The sequence below is a fragment of the Miniopterus schreibersii genome (genome assembly GCF_964146895.1).
Source record: "Miniopterus schreibersii genome assembly, chromosome: 20".
Lineage (NCBI taxonomy): Eukaryota > Metazoa > Chordata > Mammalia > Chiroptera > Miniopteridae > Miniopterus > Miniopterus schreibersii.
This window is the reverse complement of record NC_138122.1, coordinates 21,051,510-21,073,877: the sequence shown is the minus strand read 5'-3', so window position 1 is coordinate 21,073,877 and position 22,368 is coordinate 21,051,510. Positions and strand designations below refer to the sequence as shown.

General features: G+C 50.2%; 1 protein-coding gene and 1 long non-coding RNA gene across 3 annotated transcripts in view; one reads left to right on the top strand and one right to left on the bottom strand.

The window, feature by feature from the left end:
* The window catches only part of LOC308549877, a 216,587-nt gene that overhangs the window by 97,524 nt on the left and 96,695 nt on the right, over positions 1-22,368 (bottom strand). For both annotated transcript variants that reach the window (XR_013997804.1, XR_013997805.1), the window contains exon 2: positions 16,853-17,087. This is a non-coding gene — a long non-coding RNA (uncharacterized lncRNA). The remainder of the gene's footprint in view (positions 1-16,852; positions 17,088-22,368) is intronic.
* CCDC60 (coiled-coil domain containing 60) overlaps positions 1-22,368 on the top strand; it is an 83,700-nt gene that overhangs the window by 10,591 nt on the left and 50,741 nt on the right. The gene's annotated exons all lie outside the window — the stretch shown is intronic.

Genomic DNA, 22,368 nt, shown 5'->3' with positions numbered 1-22,368 from the left:
CTACAGGAGCTTCACATCTTCCCCAAACAATACCGAGCGAGAGATCCATAGTAGTGTCTGGGTGCATGAACCAAGGAAGCCGACCTGGGTCTGCGTCCCAAGTTTGCCCTTGACTGTGACCTTCAGTGAGCTTGTCTGATGTAGAGGTCAACACGTGGGCTCTGCCCCAATGTCCATCTGCAGAGACATGGGTAAAAAAGACGTGGCACATCCGTGCCATGGAATATTACTCGACCATGAAAAGGAATGAAGTCCTGACGCATGCTACACCACGGATGAGCCTTGAAAACAGTCTGCTCAGGGAAAGAAGCCAGACCCCAAAGGACACATGCCACATCATTCTATTTACATGAAATGTCCAGGCGGGCAAATCGATAGAGGCAGGAAGAAGACTAGACTCCAGGGGCTGGGGGAGACTGTGGGATAATGGGTTGATAGTTAAAGAGTTTCTTTTTGAGCTAGTGAAAATGTTTTAAAATTGACTGCGGTGATGGCTGCACACATCTGTGAATATACTAAAAACCACTGAATTGTACACTTTAAATGGGTGAATTACATGGCACGCGAATCGCATGGTATATCACGACGAAGATGCTAAAGAAAAGGGAGAGAGGGGAGGAGAGGGGGGAGAGGAGAGAGCTCTAGAGCAAGACTGCCCGGGTTCGAACCCCAAGCCTGCCACTTTCTAGCTGTGCAGCCCAGCGCTAACTGCCCGAGCCTCCCTTTTCCCATCTCGTGGTAATAGCTGAGGATGCGTAAAGGGTATTAAAATGTTTAGCAATCACTGGGGCAGGGACTCTGGCCATCTGTTAACCCTTTTGCTGCTGGGTCGTGTGGAGATCCAGGGGGATTGAGGGGACAGACTGGGGCGGCCAGGGCTGGGGGCACAGGACATAACTCAATGCCAACCAGTAAAGAATTACGCCTTCGGATTTTTGAGCTCGAGTTTGCAATCATGAGAGAACCTGCCACCTGAAATCCGGTGTGTGGTCAGTGGCAGCCAGGGCACCCGGGGTTCCCATGTAATTAACACGAGGTCCTACCTGCACCCCAACTTGGGTTTCCATGGAGACGCCCTGCGCTCGATCGGCGTGGCCGGGCGACACCTGTTCCTCCTCTGGGCCGACCTCGCTTACTTGCCATTTTATTGTCATACCCGGTCACTCTGCTGTTCTCTCCTCTCCCTCTGCGTTGCTTTTCCTAATTTACATCCCGAGAGGAGGAAGGAAAGAGGGAGGGAGGAGAAGACAAAGCCTGTTCTCTCTGGGGACAGGGGAAGAACCGGGGAGGGCGAAGAGTCGGCCCCTCGGAGCACACACTGACTTCCCAGCCCATGGGGCTCGCCACGGCTGCACCATGAGGGCCCCCAGAGACGCAACCAGGCAGGCAGATCTGTGCAAGGAGATGGAAACTACACGAGTATGGCCTTATATGCTCGCCTCCACGGGGGGAACAGGCGCTAAATCCAGGCCTGAGAAGTTGCCATATTTGGAAAGACACCAGGGAAGGTGCTAAAAAGATTTATGATGCACAGCCCAGCAGTCTCCCTGTAAATAGTCCAGAAAGGGGTGAAAATGACAAACAGGGGGTTGACCAATGGCATTCCTTAGCGGGCGGGAGGAGCTGTCCAGTTTTACTGGCATCCATCACACCATATTTCTCAAACCTGCAGAGCAGGGGAGGTCCAGAGGGCGGCAGAGGAGTCCTCGAAAGCTAACGTAAGCTCCCCCGGAATCAGTCTTGCCAGAGGAAGTGATGTGTGGTGGTTAAGAACCTGGGCTCAACAGCTGTGCAACCACAGGCAAGTTACTTTGCCTCTCTGAGCCTCAGTACCCCATCCATTAAAGGGGACAATACTAGTGTTTACTTGAGGGAGTCTTAGTGAGGATAAGTGGGTCAGTGCCTGAAGCAAGTAGTGATATCACCCAGTGTTAATTACTATTGTCCTCTCCCTCCCTGGTGCATAGAGTAGGTGCCAGTAAATGGTTGTCAAATGAATGAATGAATGAATGAATGAATGAATGAATGAATGAAAGAACTGGCATCCAGAGATCAGCCTAGGGCATGAATAAGCGCTGCTGTTGTGCAGACTTCTGCCTCCTGACCCACTTCCTGAAAGCAGGGATGTCAAATTTAAACGCCTTCCAGGTCTAGGCAGGAGGTACAAATGAGTCAAGTCAGCTAAGGGCTTCTACACTTTTTTACACACCTTTCTCTCTCAAACACCAGGCAAGTCCAGCCGAGACCCAGCCTCGAGACCCCATCAGAAACCGTGACCACTCAACCTGTCCGAACCTGCCTGAACCTGCGGAAACCTGCCCCACCCCTACACTTAGATAGGTGCCAAACAACACAATCCATGTTTGAAGTTCAATTTCTCTCCAACCCACAGTATCCATAATGTATTAAGAAAAGCGTATTAAATGCAATCACGCATTGTTGTGAAGCTCTTGGCCAAGTTGCCAAACATCAGGCAGTTGGTGCGCGCTCTGTGTCCGCGACCACGGTTTAAGTTGTCATAGTAATGAATTGCCATGGTCACTGAGGCTTGGGAATGGATCCAAGATATCGCATTGGGTTGAGATAAGTAGTCTGTTGCAAATGTGACACCTTGTACCTCATTTACAAGACAACAATCCCAAACACACGTCACAGTTGGATGAGTGACAGAAGGTTCTTTTCAACACGGCTCCTTAAAACTGCACTTGAGGGTTCCAAAGTCTATTTGAAGGGGCCACATGGGTGGAGCATTCTGCTCCTCCCTGCCCATCTCAGCAATGTCTTTGACATCCCACCATCAGCCTGGGACATGGGTAATACTAATAACATGAACCTGGGTGGTTGGGGCATCCGCCAAAACACTCGCATCCCAACTGTTTGGTTGAAAGTACGTGGGCAGCTCTCTGACCAGCGAGAGCCCTAGCACCTAGAGGTTGGGCGCTTTGACTCTCCCTACCCGATTCCATTTCTTGAAACATGCTCATGTTTCTTCATTAAGCAGCTGTCACTGGAGAATTGATTCCTTCTCTAGGAAAGGAAGATCGCTAGGTTGTGTCTATATATCACCAAAATAGATACTTGAGATAATTAACAAAAAATGCAAGACACCCCCTTCCCAGGGATGCCTGTGTTCAGTGGGAGCAGAGGGTGGAGGGACTTAAATCAAGGAAATTCCAGGGATTTCTCTCCAGAGCCCAAAACTCGAATATAGTTCCCAACCTATTCCGAAGGTCTGAACAGAGCAGTGACTCAATAAACAGTTGTGAAATGAATGAATGAATGAATGAATGAGTGACCTATATGTCAGGAAAACATCTGCCTGGTCAGACCTGGGTTCAAGCTATAAAATCTTGGTCAAGACACTTGACTTTTCTCAGCCTTGGTTTTTCCCACTGTCAGAATCTCAGCAGCTCTCCTAAGCTGCCACTTAGATTTTCTAAAGCAAACCCCAGCATCCCCAAGGTCATTCATCTCTTCAAGAGTAGATTTGTCTCCAGACCTCAAGAAAAAGACTGCCTTGGAATTCTCCTCTCCCTCCTGCAGAACCTGGCCAGATCCCCACCTCCCTGTCTCTGGGAGGGTCCCAACAGCCATGGCACTGCACCCACTTCTGAAATGTGCCTGTGATGACCCCACCCAGGGACCTTCCCAGGTCTGATGATCCAAGGCAGGAAATGACATCAGGACAGGGGCCAGGATGGCAGCTAAGCATCCCATTTAAGAGTCTGGGTTTTGATGTTGGGCCAGCCTGGCTGGAAGCTGGGCTCCTCGCCTTGCTAGCTGTGCCACTGTGCCTCTCTGAGTTCTCCTCTGTGAGGTTGGGGTATAATGTCAATCTTGCAAGAGGTTGGGAGGTTTAGAGCTCATGCATAATGAATATGGTCACTAGGAGACATCCTCCCATTGCCATAACCTCCAGGGTTCTAGAAGAGCACACACCAAGGGATCATTTTCTGGCAAAACCTTAGAGATCTAATGAAGAACCCTCCACACCATGGAAGTGAGGCAGTGCCTTGGTCCTAACCTTCTTCCTGAAAGTCTTGAGCATCCATCAAAGAATCTCCACTCTGAGAGACACCTTGGCACTCGGACCCTGCCGCCTTGTCAGCAGGCATGATACAGATTTCGCAAGACACCCAGGCCACATTGCCTAGAGTCTGCTGTACAAGCCACCAGTGGTAAACAGGATGATTTTATATGTTCATAATTATACGACAATTTTGACAGTGCATTAGGAAAACTAATGAGTACCTCAAAGGCATAGTGTCACAGGCATTATTGCTTAGGAAGAAACTAAAGCAGGTATGGTTTTGGGTTTAGCGTCACTGTAAAGAAAAACATTCATAGTAAAAGAGTGGTGCGTGGATTCCACAATAGATGATGATGACTGTATGTGAACTTTGGAAAACTTGGAAGTGGGCAGACGGGAAGATGTCAGGTTTAAGTTGTAGAGTGGGGGGGGTGGGGGGGGTGACTGACCTTGACCCAACCCCAGAGCAACTTTAACTCCCCAACGCTAAATGGGGAGCTCAGACTACACCTCCAATTCCTTTCCAGTCATGAAATGCCTGGCACAGCCCTGGATGGGCGGCTCAGTGGTTGGAGCATCATCTCATGCACCAAAAGGTCATGTATCAATTCCCCATCAAGGCACATACCTAGGTTGTGGGTTTGATCCCTGGTTAGGGCGTGTATGGGAGGCAACTGACCAATGTTTTTCTCTCACATCGATGTTTCTCTCTCCCCCCACCTCTCTCTCTCTCTCTCTAAAAAACATATCCTCAGATGAGGATCTTTAAAATGCCTAGCACATAATCTGCACTCAATAAGCAACTGTGGTTCTTGCCCACAATGCAAAGCTGGGTTCCAATCCCCTTCAACCCCACCAGCAGTTCTGTGACCCTGAGCAAGTGACTTAACCTCTCTGAGCCTCGGTTCCCTCGTCAGCAGATGGGGGTTTTCATCAGACAAGCCCTGCTTATGAGAGCTAAGGCACTTCCATGGGAAGCGTGCTCCCAAACCACTCACGACATGCTTATTCACGTGGGACCTCGAGCTCTCCGTGGGCAGCTCACCGCAGGCTGTTTTTGATTTTCTCAGTCAGAGTCATGGGGTGTGGGCCCAGGGATGCGCGAACCTGTGTCCTTCCTTGACCTGACCCGCTCCCTGCGCACGACAAAGACATTTTTCAGCAGAGTGGGCAGCAGTGGAGCTGTGCAGGGGAGCGGCTCTGATGTCATTTGAATTTCATGTATACTCCTGGTGCCCACAGAATGCAGCGCAGGGGCGGGGGGTGGAGGGGAGGTGGCTGCCCAGAAGGCCCAGGGACCGCTGTTTTGAAATGAATCAAGTCCCCAGCTCCTTCCTGCACTGGCCACCCCCTCCCTCAGAGCGCTTCAAGTAAAGTCTGAGGGATGGAGAGACGCCTAATTAACTAGCCTATTGTCTCCTAAAAATACCTCTTCTCCTGGCTTTCCTTTGGTGAAAAGAGCACAGTGGTAATCAGACGGAAAGGTCACACTATGCCAAGAAATGTGACTGTGTCGTAAGCCGGCCCCGAACCCCTCCCCCCCCCAGCCCAGATCCCCGTGCCGGACACATATCCTCCGGGTATGTCGTAAATAATTAAGGAAGCATGGCCCCCTTCATGGAATCCCACGGGCTGCCACCCCAGTGGAGCTGAGCGGAGGGTCCCCTCTCCAAGCTGAAGACGGGGGCCTCCCAAGCTGCCTTACACCACGGGGGCTCTTCCTCAACCACCTTGCTTCCCCGTGTCCTGCCTCTCCCGGGGTACCTGCAGGTATCCAATAAGGCATCATAAAGAAACCAGCTCCCTGTGGCCAGAGGAACCTGGGGAGCCATGTCCATGTGGGTCCACTGGGAAGCAGCAACGATCCCCATTGTCGAGACAGTTATAAGGGCAAGAGGTCTGCTGGTTAATGAGCGTGAGAGTTTAAAAGCTGGGGGCGGGGGGGGGGGTGAGCAGGGACAGCCTTCACAGCATGCGCGGTGAGGTCCGACACCTGGGAGAGAAGGGAGGAAGGGGGTTGAGCACAAAGAGCCTCAGACCGCAGTGCAGCTCTGAGAGGGTCTCGGCCAGCCAGGCCCTGCCGCAGCTCCAGAGCACAGGCCGCCCACTGCAGGAGTCCCACGTTGGGCAGAAGCGGCCAGGCCCCAGGGCCCTCACAGTGCTCTGTCGCTGGCTGGGGCTGTCCAGGCAGCGAGTGTCCTCAGCTCCGATGCTTTGTTCTTAAGTAACTCAGGGGACTGACCGAAGAATGAGGCAGAAGCCACGTCAGGATGCTGGCTTTGTTGGGCCCATTATCAATCCTCCTTCGGCTCCTCTCCTTCAAGCAATTTCCCCCGTGTATCCCCAATAGCAGGGCCACTCTGCAGGCAACGGGGTTCCAGTGGCTGGGGGTGACTTCCCCATTTCAGAATATGGGGGGGGGGGGGTGTTCTGTAGCTGCAAGGACTTGAGGCTAGAGAAAGATGTTCCCGTGCTCTGGGCCCGAGAGTATCTGCAGGCTGCCACCAGACTACAGGGTGGAGACTGTCCCCTCAATATTCAACCCAAGTCACAGGAGACAGAGAAGTAGAAGCAGAAAGATTTCCCAAATATCATAAAGCCTCGTCTATGTGGCCCAGGAAAATCCTGGAAACTCAAACAACCGGTTCTGTTTCCTTTTAATTCTCAGTGTCTTACATGCACAAATAATAGCATAAACGTAAGAACCTTGTAAACAGTCATGATATTACCAATAAGGTTGAAATACCTTCGACCATCATCCCAAACCAGTTCTTACCCCAGAAGTAGGAGTCACTAGCTCTTTAGTGTGACTCCTTCCAAAGCGCCCCCCCCCGCCTTTTTGTGCACAACTAGTAAATGGGAAAACTTGGAATCCAACCCAGGCAATTTGGTTCCAAGTCTTTCCATTTTACCTCTACACATGTTCTCCAGCAGCTGTAACTAACTGTGAACACGGGCTCTTAAACACTTTGCCAAAGAGTATAAAGAAGTCCCTACTGCCTGCCAGGCACTGTGCTAAGTACCTCAATGAATCTTTAAAACAACCCTGTAAGAGGTGGTGGTATTGGTCCCACTTTATAGACACAAAAACTGAGGCTCAGAAAGGTTCAGTAACTGGTCATAGAGCTAGTAAGTGTCAGAGGTGGGATTTGAACTCAGGTCTGTCCGTGCTCATAGCAAATACTGCACCTGCTTCCCAGGATATGGCTGAACTTTTATCTCCCTCCAACAAGTGGCAATGCATTGCTGAAATTAATATCATTTGCCAAATCCCCAAGGCGCAGGCCTAGACAACATCACAGGCAAAGCCCTATGCACGGGCCCAGCTTGACACAGGCTTGTCAGTGGGCTTGCTGGACATGCGCAGAGAGCAGGGCCCAAGGATGAAATCCTCCCTCTGTCCTTGATGACAAGCCACTAATCTAAGATGTCGGTATCAATTAATGCTCAGCCCAGAGCCAACACATCCTGGTGGGTCTGGGACCAGGAGGCACAGCCATCAGGCGACCTACTTTATCCAGCAGTTCTCTGTTCATTCTGGAAACCCCCAGCTTGGCCTGGCAAGGTCATACCAGATAGTGGCCAATTCTGGCACTGAAGAGGAGAAAACAAAACAAAACAAAACCATAACAGGAGCTGGCCCAAACCTTTGCTAGGGAGCTAAAAATAGCTGTGCCTGCGGATGGCCACAGATCATGAAACGCATATGCCAACATAATAGGCCTGTGTAAAATCGCCCCATGCGGGGTGTCCTCCAAGCCACTTGCAATTAAGCTTAAGTGATGATATATAGAACATCATTTTCCAGGTGGAGGTCGCCCAGATGCTTCGTGGCCTGGGTACCCGGGGAGGTGGCGGGAGGACCGGGCTGGGCTGAAGAATGGCCAGGGCTTACACCTGGACCCACTGGCAGCCCTACTATCATCAGTGAGGATTGACTGGGGGCCCACGGGGCCCACAGCACTGCTCTGGGCTTTGTTGATTACAGGACTAAAGAGAAAGCACAGGACAGCGTGGCAGAGGTGGGTCAGCATCTCACTTCCTCCCCACCGCAAATCTGTGAAACCGCCACTCTAACAATCATACGATGCCTGGCACATAGTGGGCCCTCAGTGACACTCGGACGTACAGTGAGACGTGCAAACAGGTCGGGTGAAGGTTCAATGGCCGTGGTAATGCACAGTAATTCAGCTGTATCCAGATGCAGATGCTAACTGACATGTGGGAGATGCTAGACCTTGAAAGGTGACGACTGGTGTGAACTGACGCAGGGAAGCTACTAGAGGGGGGTCATAACTTAAAAGTTAAGCAGGAAGGAGTCTGAACACCTTGCATCGATACAAAGCACAGCTGCAGGTGGGGTTAAATACAGATGTGCACAAAGTGGACAAGTGGACAGTCACACCCTACCCTGGCGGTCACTCGAATGCTCTTGAAGTTCTGCTTCCAGGTGCGGCTCGGAATTGGGACTGCACCAGACCCTTCTCGTAGGTCAATGAGCCAACTTACCATTTGCTTTAATTCCTGTCTCTGCAAAAGCAAAGCCTACGACCAGGATTTGAGTGCTGGGAGTTTATGTGGGAGGTGATCCAGGAAACAGGAATGAAGGAGTGGGAAGAGAGAGAGAGAGGAGGTGCATCATGGCCCCCATTACTGTTGTGGGCCAACGAGGGTGCAAGCCTGCTGGGAAACCACTACAGAGTGGGAAGGTAGAGTGTTTACCCCCATCGGCTGGGGGCTGCCCCAGAGGTGTTAACTCCTGCAGACTTGTGCGCTGTGCCTGCCTGGAGAAAGATATAAGGAGGAGACGTGGGTGCTGGAGGTGGGGTAGTGCCACAGTGCACAGGAACTGTTCCCAGCACAGCGGCTGAAGTTGGAGGTAGGCCACAGGACATAGTGTGTGCCATTTCTGGGCATTTACCATATGCCAGACACATTCACCTGCATTTAGAAATGGGTCGACCCATTCAAACCACCCCAGAACACTGTAGGGTCAACCTTACCACCTCCATGTGCCCGATGAAGACATGAAGGCTTAAGAGAAATTAATCTATCAAAGGGTACAGGTCTAAAAGTGGTTGGGTGGAGAGGAACTGAAATCCAGATCTGCTTTTGCCACCAGAGCATCCCTTTCTGGAAGTTCTAGAGAAGTCTTTCTGGCTCCAGCCACACATTCCCTGTGTCTGAGTTATAGAGACAACCAGAGTCCCACCCTCCAAGCCACACATGATTGGGCCAGAAAAAAAGCACCTGATCCAGGCTACGCCCATCAGAGTCTCTTATCTGGGAATTTGGACTCTGGACACTGATCCAGATAGCCACTGAGTATCCACTAATCTCCACGGTCGGGAGCACCAAGTTGGCACAGCTGTTATGGGCTCTGTAAGGGGACAGAAGGAGCCAGGATGCAGAGAGAAGGAACTAGACATGCAGAAACAGCAGGCCTGAGCCTATGCCTTTCTGAAGAGCCCAAGAGACAGAGCAGGTAGCTGAGCTTTCCGGCCATTAGATTGCTTTTTTTACTTTTCACTTGAGTTGGATGACTGCATTTCCATTTCTGCTAACCTCAGATCCCCAAATAAAACACAACCTAAAAACGACAAGAGCCGTACAAGGGAGCACACGCATGAGACGGGCGACTGTTTTATAGGCAGGTGAGAAGACCTGGGGTGCCTGTGGGTTTCTCTGTAATCTCTCTGCCTGGCCTCTTTAAAGAGACAAAGATCGCTTGCAAACGAGGGAGAGTTATGAGAGAAAGGTGTCAAACGCCTGGCCGCAGAATGAAAATGAAAGATGCTTCGTTAGGGGTTCGGCATCTGCTTTGAGAAAAAAAGAACAGGGGCGCAGCCCGGGCCTCATCTCTCACCACTGCTTCACCGCTAATAAAAGCGGCCGGGTGATGGGTTTCTGCGTCCGGCGATTTCCACCCCATTTTTCGCCCTTCTGCTGGCTGCAACATAAGACAGCTCGAGAAGAAATTAATACTCAGAGTGGCTGACAGCCCATCAAGGCTGAAAGACAAATTGCTCATTACAGTTCAGGGAGCCGGAGCCGGGAGAAGACAGCCACGCCATCCCCGGCCAGCGCCAGGCGGCTCCCACCAGTGACTTAACTTCGGCCGAGGGCCCATCCTGCCTGTGAGGTTTGGGGGGGCTCCAGAGGGGCTGGTTCTGGGCTATCACCCCATCTGGACCTCCTCAGAGCCCCTTATCAGTCCTGTTTGTATCATGTCATCGTCATGGCCAAGCCTAAAGGTTTGGGAAAGCTGCGCATGTGGGTCAACCGTCACCTGCTCATCCTGTGGCCCTCGGTGGCAGCAGAGCTAATAGGAAGGCAGAGGACCCCAGAGGTACCCTGGATCAATGAGAAATCAAACGTGGACAGGATCCCCACAGTCTCTCCTTGCCTTGCATTCTCTATCACCCCACTCTGATGTTTTTATTTATGGCACCACCCCGACTCCTTGGCAGGGGTATGGTATTGGAAACTGGTCTCTGGGACCATCCTTCCCACCCCATCTTTCCGTGGTCAGCAGCCCCTGAATCATGCTGTTCTCAACCATTTGTTCCAGGTGACAATTAGACCCTGTCTGGAAAAGTTCTGCTTTTCTCTCCTGCTGGAGAGAAAAAGAGTAGGTGAAGCTCTTAGAGAAGCATCCTTCCTGATCGTCAGAAACCCATTTCTTCTACCTGTCATCTTTTCTTTGCACCTGTTCTCCAGGCCTCTTTCCCTAAATGAGAGCTGGCAGGGGCTCCCTCGGGAAGATGAGCTTGCTCTGAAGAGGGGGGGCACCCAGCGCAACGGAGCCCTTCAGTCCGGGGAGACATCACTGTGCAGCCTCAGCAAAGGCGTGTGTCTCCCAGGGCCGCCGTTCAAGAGCCGTCGGGCATAACGACCAGGTGGCAGCGTTCTAGTCCCAGAGACCGTGCCCTAGTCTCCCTCTGGGGTCTGGCAGAAATGACACTGTCCAAGACAACAATGATTTAACGGCCACACGACAGAAGCCTTGAGACGAATGGTCCCCAACCCAGGAATGAGAGCCGGGCACACGCAGGCGAGCACAGGGAGGCAATTACGACCCAGCCTGCGCCCACCTCTCTGCCACTGCTGTCCCTCTGAGCATCACTGCAGAAGCCCCTCCCTGCTGGAAGGTCAAGTTTGCATGGTGCCAAATAGTTGGGGGGAAAGAGCTGGTGTTGGGAGACACGGGGCAGACCTTTCGATACGGAATTCTCTGGAATCACCCCATCCACCTGCGCGCTCTCTCGTTCAAATAACAGCCCTTCCACTCTGCACACCCGCTGCCCACGAAGCTCTGCTCGGGCAGGTGAAGGGGAAACGACACTGCCTCCCAGACAAGCAGCGTCTGATGAGAAACACTGAGCTCTGCGCCCCGGGAACTGCACCACACACAAGACAAACGTTTGAGGGCCCGAGAAGACCTTCCTCTTTGTGTCCAGGAAGCTGGGAACGGTCATTAAAAATAAATAAAAGACCCCTGGCTCGCACTGTCTGAAACTTACCATCGGCACCTTCTAGCACTTGCTAGCTTTTTCCGTAACGAGCATGTGAGATGTTTCCTGTCCATTATTTTTAATGACAAAAGTTGTAAATGAAACCTGTTCATGTTGCCAAAAGGGCAACTGCTGTACATGCATTTAAAAAGAAAACAAAAAACAGGTTTCTTTGACTATCAGTTCCTGTCCATCTCCTGTCTCTGCAGTTACATACTTTTATGCAGCTCCTCCCATCCCCTTTTTCTATAGGTATGAATATGTGTATATATATGAGCCTTTACACATACTTTGAGAATGATTTTGTCTGTCATAAATGGGGTTCAACCACATGTATTATTTCACAGCTTTTTTAAACTTAAGAATACGCCCCGGAGATCCCTGCATGGTGGAGTCGGTGCATAACTATCTTTGGACCTGACCTACATTAGGCTCTCATTAGCATGAGGAAACCAAGTCCTGGTTGTTTAGCCATTGGGTCTTCTTTTACTTGGAGCTCAAAGCATCCTAACTGATAAAATTGTCTCTCCCATATAGAAAAAAAGGGGCTCACGTGTCCAAGGAAACAACGTACAAGTATTTTACTGTAGCCTTGCATGTAATAACAAGACGTGAGGAGTCACCATCAGTAGGGACCGAGTGACATGAACGATGGTTCCGTGACACCACCGAATTCTGGGCAGCCGTAAAAAATAACAAATCTAGTTTTTACGCACCGATTCCACGGATGCTGGTCCTGCAGCGTGCCCGTGGGTTGCTCGGCACGACTGAGTGCTCAAGACACCTACCTGTGCTCTCCACTGCTTGGCTCTACCACAGGACACAAGATTGCAAAGGGCAGAGGCCAAAACTCAGGACAGGGCCCTGGAAATGCTCAGAGACCTGTGATTTCAGGATCAGCCAACCCAAGCCCTCTTGGTGATGAGTAACACAAAAGGTTTCAGAGAAGCTTGACTGAAAGGGGGGGGAATTTATCCTAAGAACTGGGATGCCCTGTGGAGTTCAGCGGTAGAAGGTGCAGTGGAGGCTGCTAAGAGCAGAGGAGAAAGCCAGCCATGTGTGCTCAATCCCAAATTCCCAGGCCCTGGCACATCCTTGGTCTCCTCCCAGGCCTTCATCCCTCCCACATCCCCTCTCTGCAGACCAGCAGACCTGGAAGAAGGTGACTGCCCCTGGAGACCATGCTCTTTTGAGAACTGCCTTCTGCACTACAGCCAGCTTTGAACCACATAACAGTTCCACCCCTACTCCTCAGTCAGTTCTTCCCTGGGAATTTGGGATTGAGCGCACATGGCTGGCTTTCTCCTCTGCAAAATGGTGATGATAACAGTAATATTGACCTCGTAGATTGTGGCGAAACTGGATAAGAGAGCTCATGCCAACATAGGGTACCTACGCAAACACTCAGTAAAGTACAACTGATGTTATAATTGCCATCCCTAATACCAAGCACCCTAGCAGAGGGCCTCGCACCCAGTGGCGGTGCTCAACAAATATTTATCGGATGAACCTATCAATCAACCAACCAACAAGTAAACGCCATAGGCCGAGCTATTTGATGATGCTCAGTTAGAGCAATACATGGGCTGCAAATCTGTGCAAAGTTTGTCTCTTCCAAACACTAGACTTCGTCTCCTAAATAGAGCCAAGTCGCACCTCGTGCTGTGAAGTGCAGGTGCCATATAAAAGTTCTGAGCGTTGCCAGGTGCTCATGAAACATTTTACAGGCCGTTAAACCTCTAGTTAGACAAACTCAATCATGTGTATTCGTTAAAACGAGATCTGAGCCATTTCAAAGATTGGGCTCAGAGTGCAGGAAATATGGTTCAAGTTCGCCTTTGGCAGGGAGGAGGGGGAGTGCAATCTACAGTCGCACTGCAGGGTTCCACAGCACATTTCTGTCTTTATAGTCCCTGCAGTCATTCCCTCTCTCCCGAATGGTCCCTTGTTCTGCCTTCACCGTTCCTGCGTAGTGTTTATTTTGTTTGAGTCCCCGCCTACACCGCAGGTTTAAAAATGCACATCCCGGAGATTTGTACCTGCATTAACCAGGAGAAGGTTGATATTTTTAAAATGTGGCTGCAGTAAATGACGTTTGGAATGCACCCCGAAAAAACACAGAACAAACATGACTCATCAGCTGGCCCTCGGAGAAGTTTTGCTCTGGATCTTCTCCCAAAGGTTTAGAGAAGACCCTTCAACATGGTACCTGAGTTCACACCTGAGCAGGTCGTCTCCAGAGGAGAGAAACATCAGTCTGTGGCTTCCTGCTCCTGTGTGACATTTTCAGCCAAGGGATCCAGCAGGGAAAACGGGGCTCGTTTATTGGATCTGCCCTCAGAGATGTGGGCCGGGTGAGAAAAGGCCGGGGTACAATGAAGCCACCAGGCACTAACAAGCACCTTGAGGATGAGAGTGAGAGTGCCCGCACACACCTTCTCTTGCAAACAGTATTGAACAGCCCTAAGCACCTTGGGCTTAAACAGTTCAAGTTCAAGGTCACATAGCTGGTAACCCATGTCTGCCCAATGCCAAATATGTTTCTAATTTGTCATACTGCTTAAGTGGCTTTTTCTCCAATACCTGAGGTGACTCCCCATCTACTTTGGCCCAAGTATTTGGAGCCATAACCATCTAATCTCCTATCATCAAGAAGTTAACAATTCCATCCACCCATCCATCTGTCCATCCACCTGTCCATCCATCCATCCATCCATCCATCCATCCATCCATCTGTCCATCCATCCATCCATCCATCCATCCGTCCATCCATCCATCCACCCTTCCCTTCTCAAGCATGTATCCTGTGCCTGCTGCACAACTAGCTCTGTGCTCCGTGCTGGTGGTCCACTCGAGGACAAGACTCAGTCTTAGCCCTAAAGGAGCTCAAATCTAAAGGAAGAGAGAGCCCCATAATCTCAGCACCTCCCTCCACATTCCCACGACTTTGGCACTGCATTCAGCCCACTGATGCCCAGATGCCCACCCCTGTGGAGCTGGCAGATAATAAAAGCCCAGGCTTTTTTTACCCAACTCGGATTTATACGCCTTTGGAACGCTGGGATTTTTTATTTTTTTATTTTTTGGTAACATCATTAAAGCAATTCAAGATCTTCAGGAACAGGGATTATATAAATATTCAACCATCACAGCTCCATGTTTATAGAGCATCAAAGTGCACCGCACATTATAAAACTTCTAATTAATCCTCGTAATGCTCTGGTGTCATGAAGGAAGGGCCGATAATAACCCTATTTTACCGATGGGACCACGGCCACTGTAATTCAGTGCCTTGCCCATGGTCATGTGGCAGATCACCTGCATTTTACACCTTCATTAACAGCACAGCTTATTAATTATAACAATTACCTTAACGACTAGCATTTACTGAGAGTTAAGAGACCCCGTAAGCCAGCTCTGTCCTGAGACCCGACACTTGTTAGCACGCTGAATCTCCATCACAACCCTAGGATGTAGGCTCTGAGCATGAGGAAACTGAAGCTCGAAGAGGGGTTGTATTTATTTGCCAAAGACCCTGGCCAGTGAACTCAGGTCTGTGTGGCTCCAAATCTTATCCCCTGGCCCCTGAGTTACTGTATCAGGCATGCTGGTGAGGGCCTGTGTGTGTTTGTCCTGAGCCTTCTGTTGCTTTACTGTGTGACCTTAGGGAAATTCACAGCCTCTCTGGTATCTGCGTTGCTCATTTGTTCATGGAGCAGGGAGAGTCGGACTTTGGAACCCAACTGCAGTTTGGATTTGGACTCTACGTCTGTCCCCTGCTTGTCATATAACTGGGGCAATGTAACTAACCTCTCTAACTCCATTTTCTATCTGTGAAATGAAGTTAACAACAGTCCTATCCTACAAAATGTGTTGCAAGGGTGAAATGAGTTAATTCATGTAAAACGCCTACAACGGCACCTGGCACTTAGGAGGCACTCACTAAATGTCGGCCGTTTTCGTATACGTATCATGTGATTGGGGGGGGGGGGGTGTTGGGCAATTGCCCAATTCTGATGATCTCTGACGCCTCTAGAATGAATGACCTCCCACGGGTTTCGGTTTAGCCACTAGGGAATAGTATAACTCCCCTCGGATATAGTTTGGGGTCCTCTAGACAAAATACTTGCAATGCGCTAACGAAAATCACAATCATTGCAAATGATAGGAAAGCCCAATTCAGCGCGGCCTAAGCAAAAGCGAAAATGGTCTCAGGTAAACAAGAGTCGGTAGGTAGATCCAGCTTCAGCCTATGACACCTGCCTCTCCCTCCTCACCAATCCCCCACCCTTGCCCCATCCCTGTGCTCCACTCGGACTGAACCACCTCAGTCTCAAGTTCACGATCGCCTCCGGATCTTTGCACAGGCCATTACTTCTGCCTGCAACACCATCTTCCTTCCTCCTCTTTTAGACGCCTCCCAGTCCTTCAAGGCTCTGCTCAGACACAGAGTCCCTTCCTTCATCCCTGACTGGCCCTCTGCCCTGGCTTGGTTAGAAGTGCCCACAGCCCCCAGGCCCACTGCCACCGCAGCCAACGTAACATGTATGGTAATTTGCCTCCTGTCTGACTACCCCCATGAGACTCTGAGAGGGAGCTTTGGGAAGGTGTGGATATCCCTAGCACGGGGCTGGCACCCTCAGATGGGATCAGTCAGCCTTTTTTGAATGAAAGAATATGCAATATGCCCTGGACAGCGGGCATGAGTCATTGTCAAGCCCAAGGGGCAGGAGCAAGGCCCAAAGTGTGAGAGGAAGTGAGACGACCCTAACGATTGTCAAGAGACCCCAACGTTAATGGAGACAGGTAGGTGTAGGTAAGCCCACACGAGGTTGGGCAAAACAAGGCACACCTGGCTCTCAGCTCTAGAAAGGATCTTAACCCAGCCCAAGTACCATGTCCCAGAAAGATCTAGAAGGGGTGCCCAGCAGGGGACCCTTGGGGACAAGGGTTATCCCACCTCCCCACCAAAGGCACATCCAAGATAGTTTTACAGAAATCTCTGAAGTTACGGCACAGAACCCTGAGCTCCGAAAACACAAGCGCTCGCTCACCTACCCTTGGGGTGTCTGGCTCGCCTCCCTCAAATTTGCTGGCTTCTCCCATGCTCAGCCCCAGGAAAACATGAAAATGAACATTTGGTGCCACCCAGGGCACCCGTGCTTCCTTTGAACAAGGGCTCTCTGTTCAGGCTCGCTGTTACGCTGGAAACTAGTAAGCAAGCCTAGCTTATTAATCAATCTTCACCCCACGCCGCCGGCCAAGTCCTCTCCCGGCTCCCCTCACCCCGAGAACCGAGTTTACTAACCAGGAGGAGGAGGGAGGTTTTGCTTTTTCCAAACAAGCCGGAGCCCCAATTAGTTTCTCAGCAACTTGACGCTCGTTGGTGGCGACCGCGGTTTCTCGTCTAGCGTTGTTATTGATTTGGTCAGAAGTAATTAAAGAGATAATTCTTACTCAATTACATTTCCCTGAATTTCCTGAGGTTGATCGCTCTGCTCCCCGGCTGTATTTTCTTTTCCAAATTAATTTTTGTCTTGACTCTGAAATGAGAATGGATATTTATGCTTGTTAATTTTCATGGGAAGAAAGTGGGGCTGTGTATTTTAATTCCAACTAGAGCCCTCACACTCTGTGATTCCTTTTTTTTTTTTTTAAAGTTCACGTAAAACATACAGGTTAAAAAGAAAAACCAGCCAGGAAAGTCTTCTACCCACGAGAAGGAGACCCTCTTCCTTGCCATTCCCCAGTCAGCCACTTCGAACACTGTTCAGTGTTTCTTCCAGTGACCCACGTCTCCAAATTATTTAAGTTTTACCCGGATTTCTCACTTTCTACATTTAAGACTTTAATGACTGTCTGCTCTGAAAGGTGGCAGGGTCTGGCGTCTTTGTATCCTTACATGCTCCCCACCCCAAACTCCCATCCCCACCCAAGCCAGAAGTTCCTCCCTCTACTGGTTAATAACTTTTGAAAGTATCTTACGAGGACACTGAAACACTTCTGTATGACACGATGGACACGTGTCATTATACATCTGCCCAAACCCACAGGATGCACACGGAGAGTGAACCCTAATGTAAACCATGGACTCTGGGTGACAACGATGGGTCAGGGTAGGTTCACCCATTGTAACCAATGGGCCACTCTGGTGCCGGGTGTTGGTAGTGGGGGGAGGCTGGCTGCGTGTGGAGGTCGGGGGCATATCGGAAATCCACCTTCTGCTCAGTTTTGCTGTGAACCTAACGCTGCTGTAAAAAAAAAAAGTCTTAAAAAAAATAACATCTGTGTTACACTTGGATTTCTTGCCCCACTCATTTAGGGAGAGTATCTCGCTTTGTAGAAGGGATTAGCTTCCTCATTAATTCTCCGTGTGTCCCTTTCTACTACTTTTGCACCGTCAAGATTGAGAACCACCCACATTCTGCTCTGGACCCGTGATTCCGTTTTCCCGGCTTTATCTATGAGTTGAATCTAAAAGTTAAAAAAAAAAAAAAAATCAACTAGAGGTGTCTGGTATTGTGCCAGAGACCAAAGACACGGTGTGACAAGGTCACACTCCCCGCTCACACTCATCGCAAGCCTAGAATTTAGAGAAGAGAGAAAACACGCAATTTACAGCGTACGCATAATAGCTGCCTAAATCAGTGGTTTGAACTTTATGTTAAAAATACCGCTATGAAACATCATAAAGAGGCAAGCTGAGTGCAGCAACAAAAACATGTTTAATGGAAGCTGCCTGGTTTTCTTTTAACCTTGGGAAGGCAAGCAGGGCCTTGCTGCTCGAACCTCGGCCCCTGTGCCCTCTCCACTGACCCCGAGGCGGAAGCCAGGACACCGGAGGGGTGAGTCCAGGCACCGGGGAGCTCGTCCTTCCTCCAGGGATGGAGAAATGGTGACAGGCGTCACAGCAGCAGTTCTGCTTCTTGTTTGTAAAAATCCTCCGTCAAGAGGAAGGCTTTGCGGCATGAGATGTATTTGTCCAGAACACAATAACTGGAAGCAGCACTCTGAGAACAGCTGGGAACACGCCCCACACGCACCAGCTTATGATGAGAGGTGCCAGGCCAGTCACCATCATGCCCCAGGGGCCAGTGCAGGACACCGAGGGGAGCTCTGGGGCCATGCAGGGGAATAGTCTGACTGCCCTGGGCATGAATGTCCCATCCAGGTGGGGGGGGGGGTGTAAGTGGGACAGGAAAACACTGGATGCTCCCAGCTCCAGCTCCAGAGACTCCAGAGCTTGGTATCATCCTTGCTCTGGCTTCCTTATGCACCCACACCACTCTGACTCTCTCCCAGATATATTGTTATGTAGGGGAAACCGAGGCACAAGCAATACTGCCACGAGGATTCAATGAGAAAAAGCAGGGGAAGTGCCCAGCACGGGATTGGTAGGGGTAAGTCATGACACTGCTTTTCCTTCCCCAGACCATGGCAGACATTGCTAATCAGTCCAAGAACTCTTTTTCTGATGAGACTGGACTGCAAGGGAGCTCCAGACAGCCACTGCGACTGGTGGGCGGACGGAAGCAGGCAGCCAAAGTTGGAGTCCCTTGGCCATCTCTAGCCTAGCGCATCTCTAGACACATGGAAGGTGCTGAAAATTCAGGCACTGTCATGGTTATTAACCAGAAGTACTGTTGGCAAGGTGGGTGTTACCTCCTGGGGCGGGCGTCCTGAAGCTCCTCCAGGACTATGAGCAGCGGCCCATGTGGATTCCCATCGGCTACTGGTGCCCAAGAGCTGGGCTGCTGGCCTCGAATATCAATCTTTCAAAGGAGCTTATGAGATTAATGTATTTGATTAAAGTCTCTCTCTCTCTCTTTTGATTTTAACTCGGTGGATAGCACACTGGCTGCTGCTGAATCCCAGAGCTAAGGGTGGGGCTCCTTGAGGCTGGAAACGAATTTCCATTTCCGTCGAGAGAGGCGGCAAACGGGGACTTGATTGAAAGCTATGGCATCTAGCGCCACCTCCTGTTACACTGCTGCGTCGTTACCACCGCTGACTCCAGGGGCGGCTGACAGCCTTCGTCTGCCCTTAATTTGTTTACTTTGGTAACATTTTCATAATCTCATTCGCGTTACACTTTTCATTTATAATTTGTGATTCCATTTTGCGAAAACTCCAGAGACTTGTGACATAGTGACAATGACAGTGACATTTCCTCGGCGTGTTCGGTTCACAAAGCCCTGTGCTTCAGGCCTGCCTCTTACTTAGCACCCTCCCAGCTGTTAGGCGAGGACTGGGCCGGCGCCAGGTGGGAGCCCTGAGGTATAGAGAAAGTGACTGACGTGATGTCACACAGCTAGTGGGGCAAGAGGCCGGGACTGAATCCATATCCTGTTCTTCCCCTGCGTCTGTCGCCCCACCTCTGGCTCACACCTTGCCAAGCCTTTCAAAGCACAATTCCCACTCCAAAAATGCCAGTGTGTAATGCAGGTTTTACTGGAAGTTGCCGGGAAAAGAGACAGGGGAGGGTTACATTGCCTCCCAAGGAAGAAACAACCAATAAAACAGTCCTTTAAACTTGAGCACATACCACCCCGAATGCCAGTTCCTCCCTCCCCGCCCACCCCAAGGCTCCCTGCCCAACCCCGTAATATCTGAGTCGCCTTTGTTAACTGGGACCACTCGGCCTCTCTCGGTGCCTCTCACCCATCTTCCTGCTCAGCAAACCAGCCACCACCTTAGGAAACAGGAAGGATCTAAGAAACAACCGATGGAATAATGTCCTTCCCTCTGACGGGAAGGACTGGAAAAAGCTGTATTTTCTGGGAGGCTTAAGAGTTGAGGACCCAAGTTCTAAATACAAGGAGACTGGGTGTGCGGGAGGCAACCAATCCATGTTTCCCTCTCACCTCGATCTCGATCTCTCTCTCTCTCTCTCTCTCTCTCTCTCTCTCTCTCCCCCTTTCCCTTCCTCTCTCTCTAAAATCAATAAAAACATATCCCCAGGTGAGGGTTAAAAAGAAAAGCGAATTCATTAGCACACTTCATCATATTTCAGCTTGAAGGGTCTGCATGTGAGTGAGGTCACTCGTCCCAGGTCCTCTCTAAATATATCCTTACAACAAAAAAACCTTCATTGCCCCCAAAGGAATGTGCCCGTCACCACCATAAAACCAAGAATAGCTTAAATACCGGTGTGCCAGCTCTTCAGGCTCTTGCGTCCATTCTCGCCGGGGTTCCTGCCCCACTCTCCACCCTGCTCTTTACAGCTCCTCCACAATGAGCCTGAACGGTGTCTGCTCCTCAGTGCTCTCTCCCAAATGCTCTCCCTCCCCCCACGCCCCTCAACAGAGCAGCCCAGCTGTTCATTCCCCTGATGTCTGTATCAGCCCAGGTACATCTAGCAGGAATTCATTTCCATCTCAATCTGATTCTAGGGCTCGATCATATTACAAGAAATCACAAAGATGGGCTGGGAACATTCTTTCGTAAAAGAAAACGGCAGGTATTTAAGAGACTGGCTTTCCAGCCGTGACCTCCGACAAATCATCCTGACTTTCTGTCGGATAAAAATGTCTGTGATGAACTCTAACAAAATCAAGCAGGCAAGCTTTGGAGGTAACATCTGTAAATTAATGACTAGCGACTGCTTTCCCTTATTTAGCCCGGGCTATGCAAGATGGTGGGGGCAGATGGGCCTATAGAATTAAGAACACCTGCTTGACGCCACTTGAACTTGAGTTCGGATCCTGACTCAGCCTCTGAATAGCAGGTCAGTTCCACCTTTTGGAGCCTCAGGCTCCTCCTCTATAAAATGGAAACAAGAACACGGCAAAGCCTAAATGGAATCATGCACTTAGGATTGTGTATGACACATAGACGAACAGTAATGTTATTGGTAGGACAGCCTTAGCTCCATTTCACAGATGGGGAAACAGACTCAGGGAAGGTATGTAACTTGCCCGCGATGACTCAACACCTAAGTGACACGGCCGGGATGCCAACCTGCATCTTTCGGACAGCAAAGCTCTTTCCCTGTGTTCCTGCCACCTCCCACTCCTCAGCTGTCTCATTATACCAAATCACCTCCAGATGCTATTACTTAAACAGTTCCAGAATATGAATGAATTTTGTTGTTTACATTGATTTTTAGAGAGAGTAGAAGGGAGGGAGACAGAAAGAGAGAAACATCAATGTGAGAGAGACACATCGATCAGTTGCCTCCTGCACGTGCCCTGACCGGGGCCTGGTTCAAACACGCAACCCAGGTAAGTGCCCTTGACCGAGAATCGAACCTGTGGCCCTCAGTGTGCGGGCCGATGCTCTAAACCACTGAGCCACACCGGCCAGGGCCCAGCACATGAATGTTAAATGTGAGTATACCTACCCCAAAAAAACATCCCCACCTATCTTCACTATGAGTCTGTGCTCTCCCTGCCTCACACACATATATCAGCTTTTTCCCTGGCTCATGACAGAGCATTGCGTGGCATTTCTCTCACAGGCCCACTGACAGATCGGTCAATGAAAGGACACCTGCTGTAGGAAAAAGGTAGACAGGACAGAGACTTGACTTTGTTTTCAGGAATCAAAAAAATGGAGGCATCCCCCACGCTTTGCAAAGCATTGGGAAAACGGAGGGCTCTTAAGGCCAACGGCACTCCCAAGGGAAGCAGGGACAGAAAACTAAAGTCAACTGCACTATGATGGCTTTTAGGAAACCCGTCCTGGAGTAGTCACACAGAGCGAGACAAAGGACACCCAAGGAGATGGTGACGCGGTTATACTTGGCTTTTATTTTTCTCCTAATTTTTTACCTTTTCTTGATTTTCTACCATGCTTCATTAGTTAGTTTCATAACCAGAATAC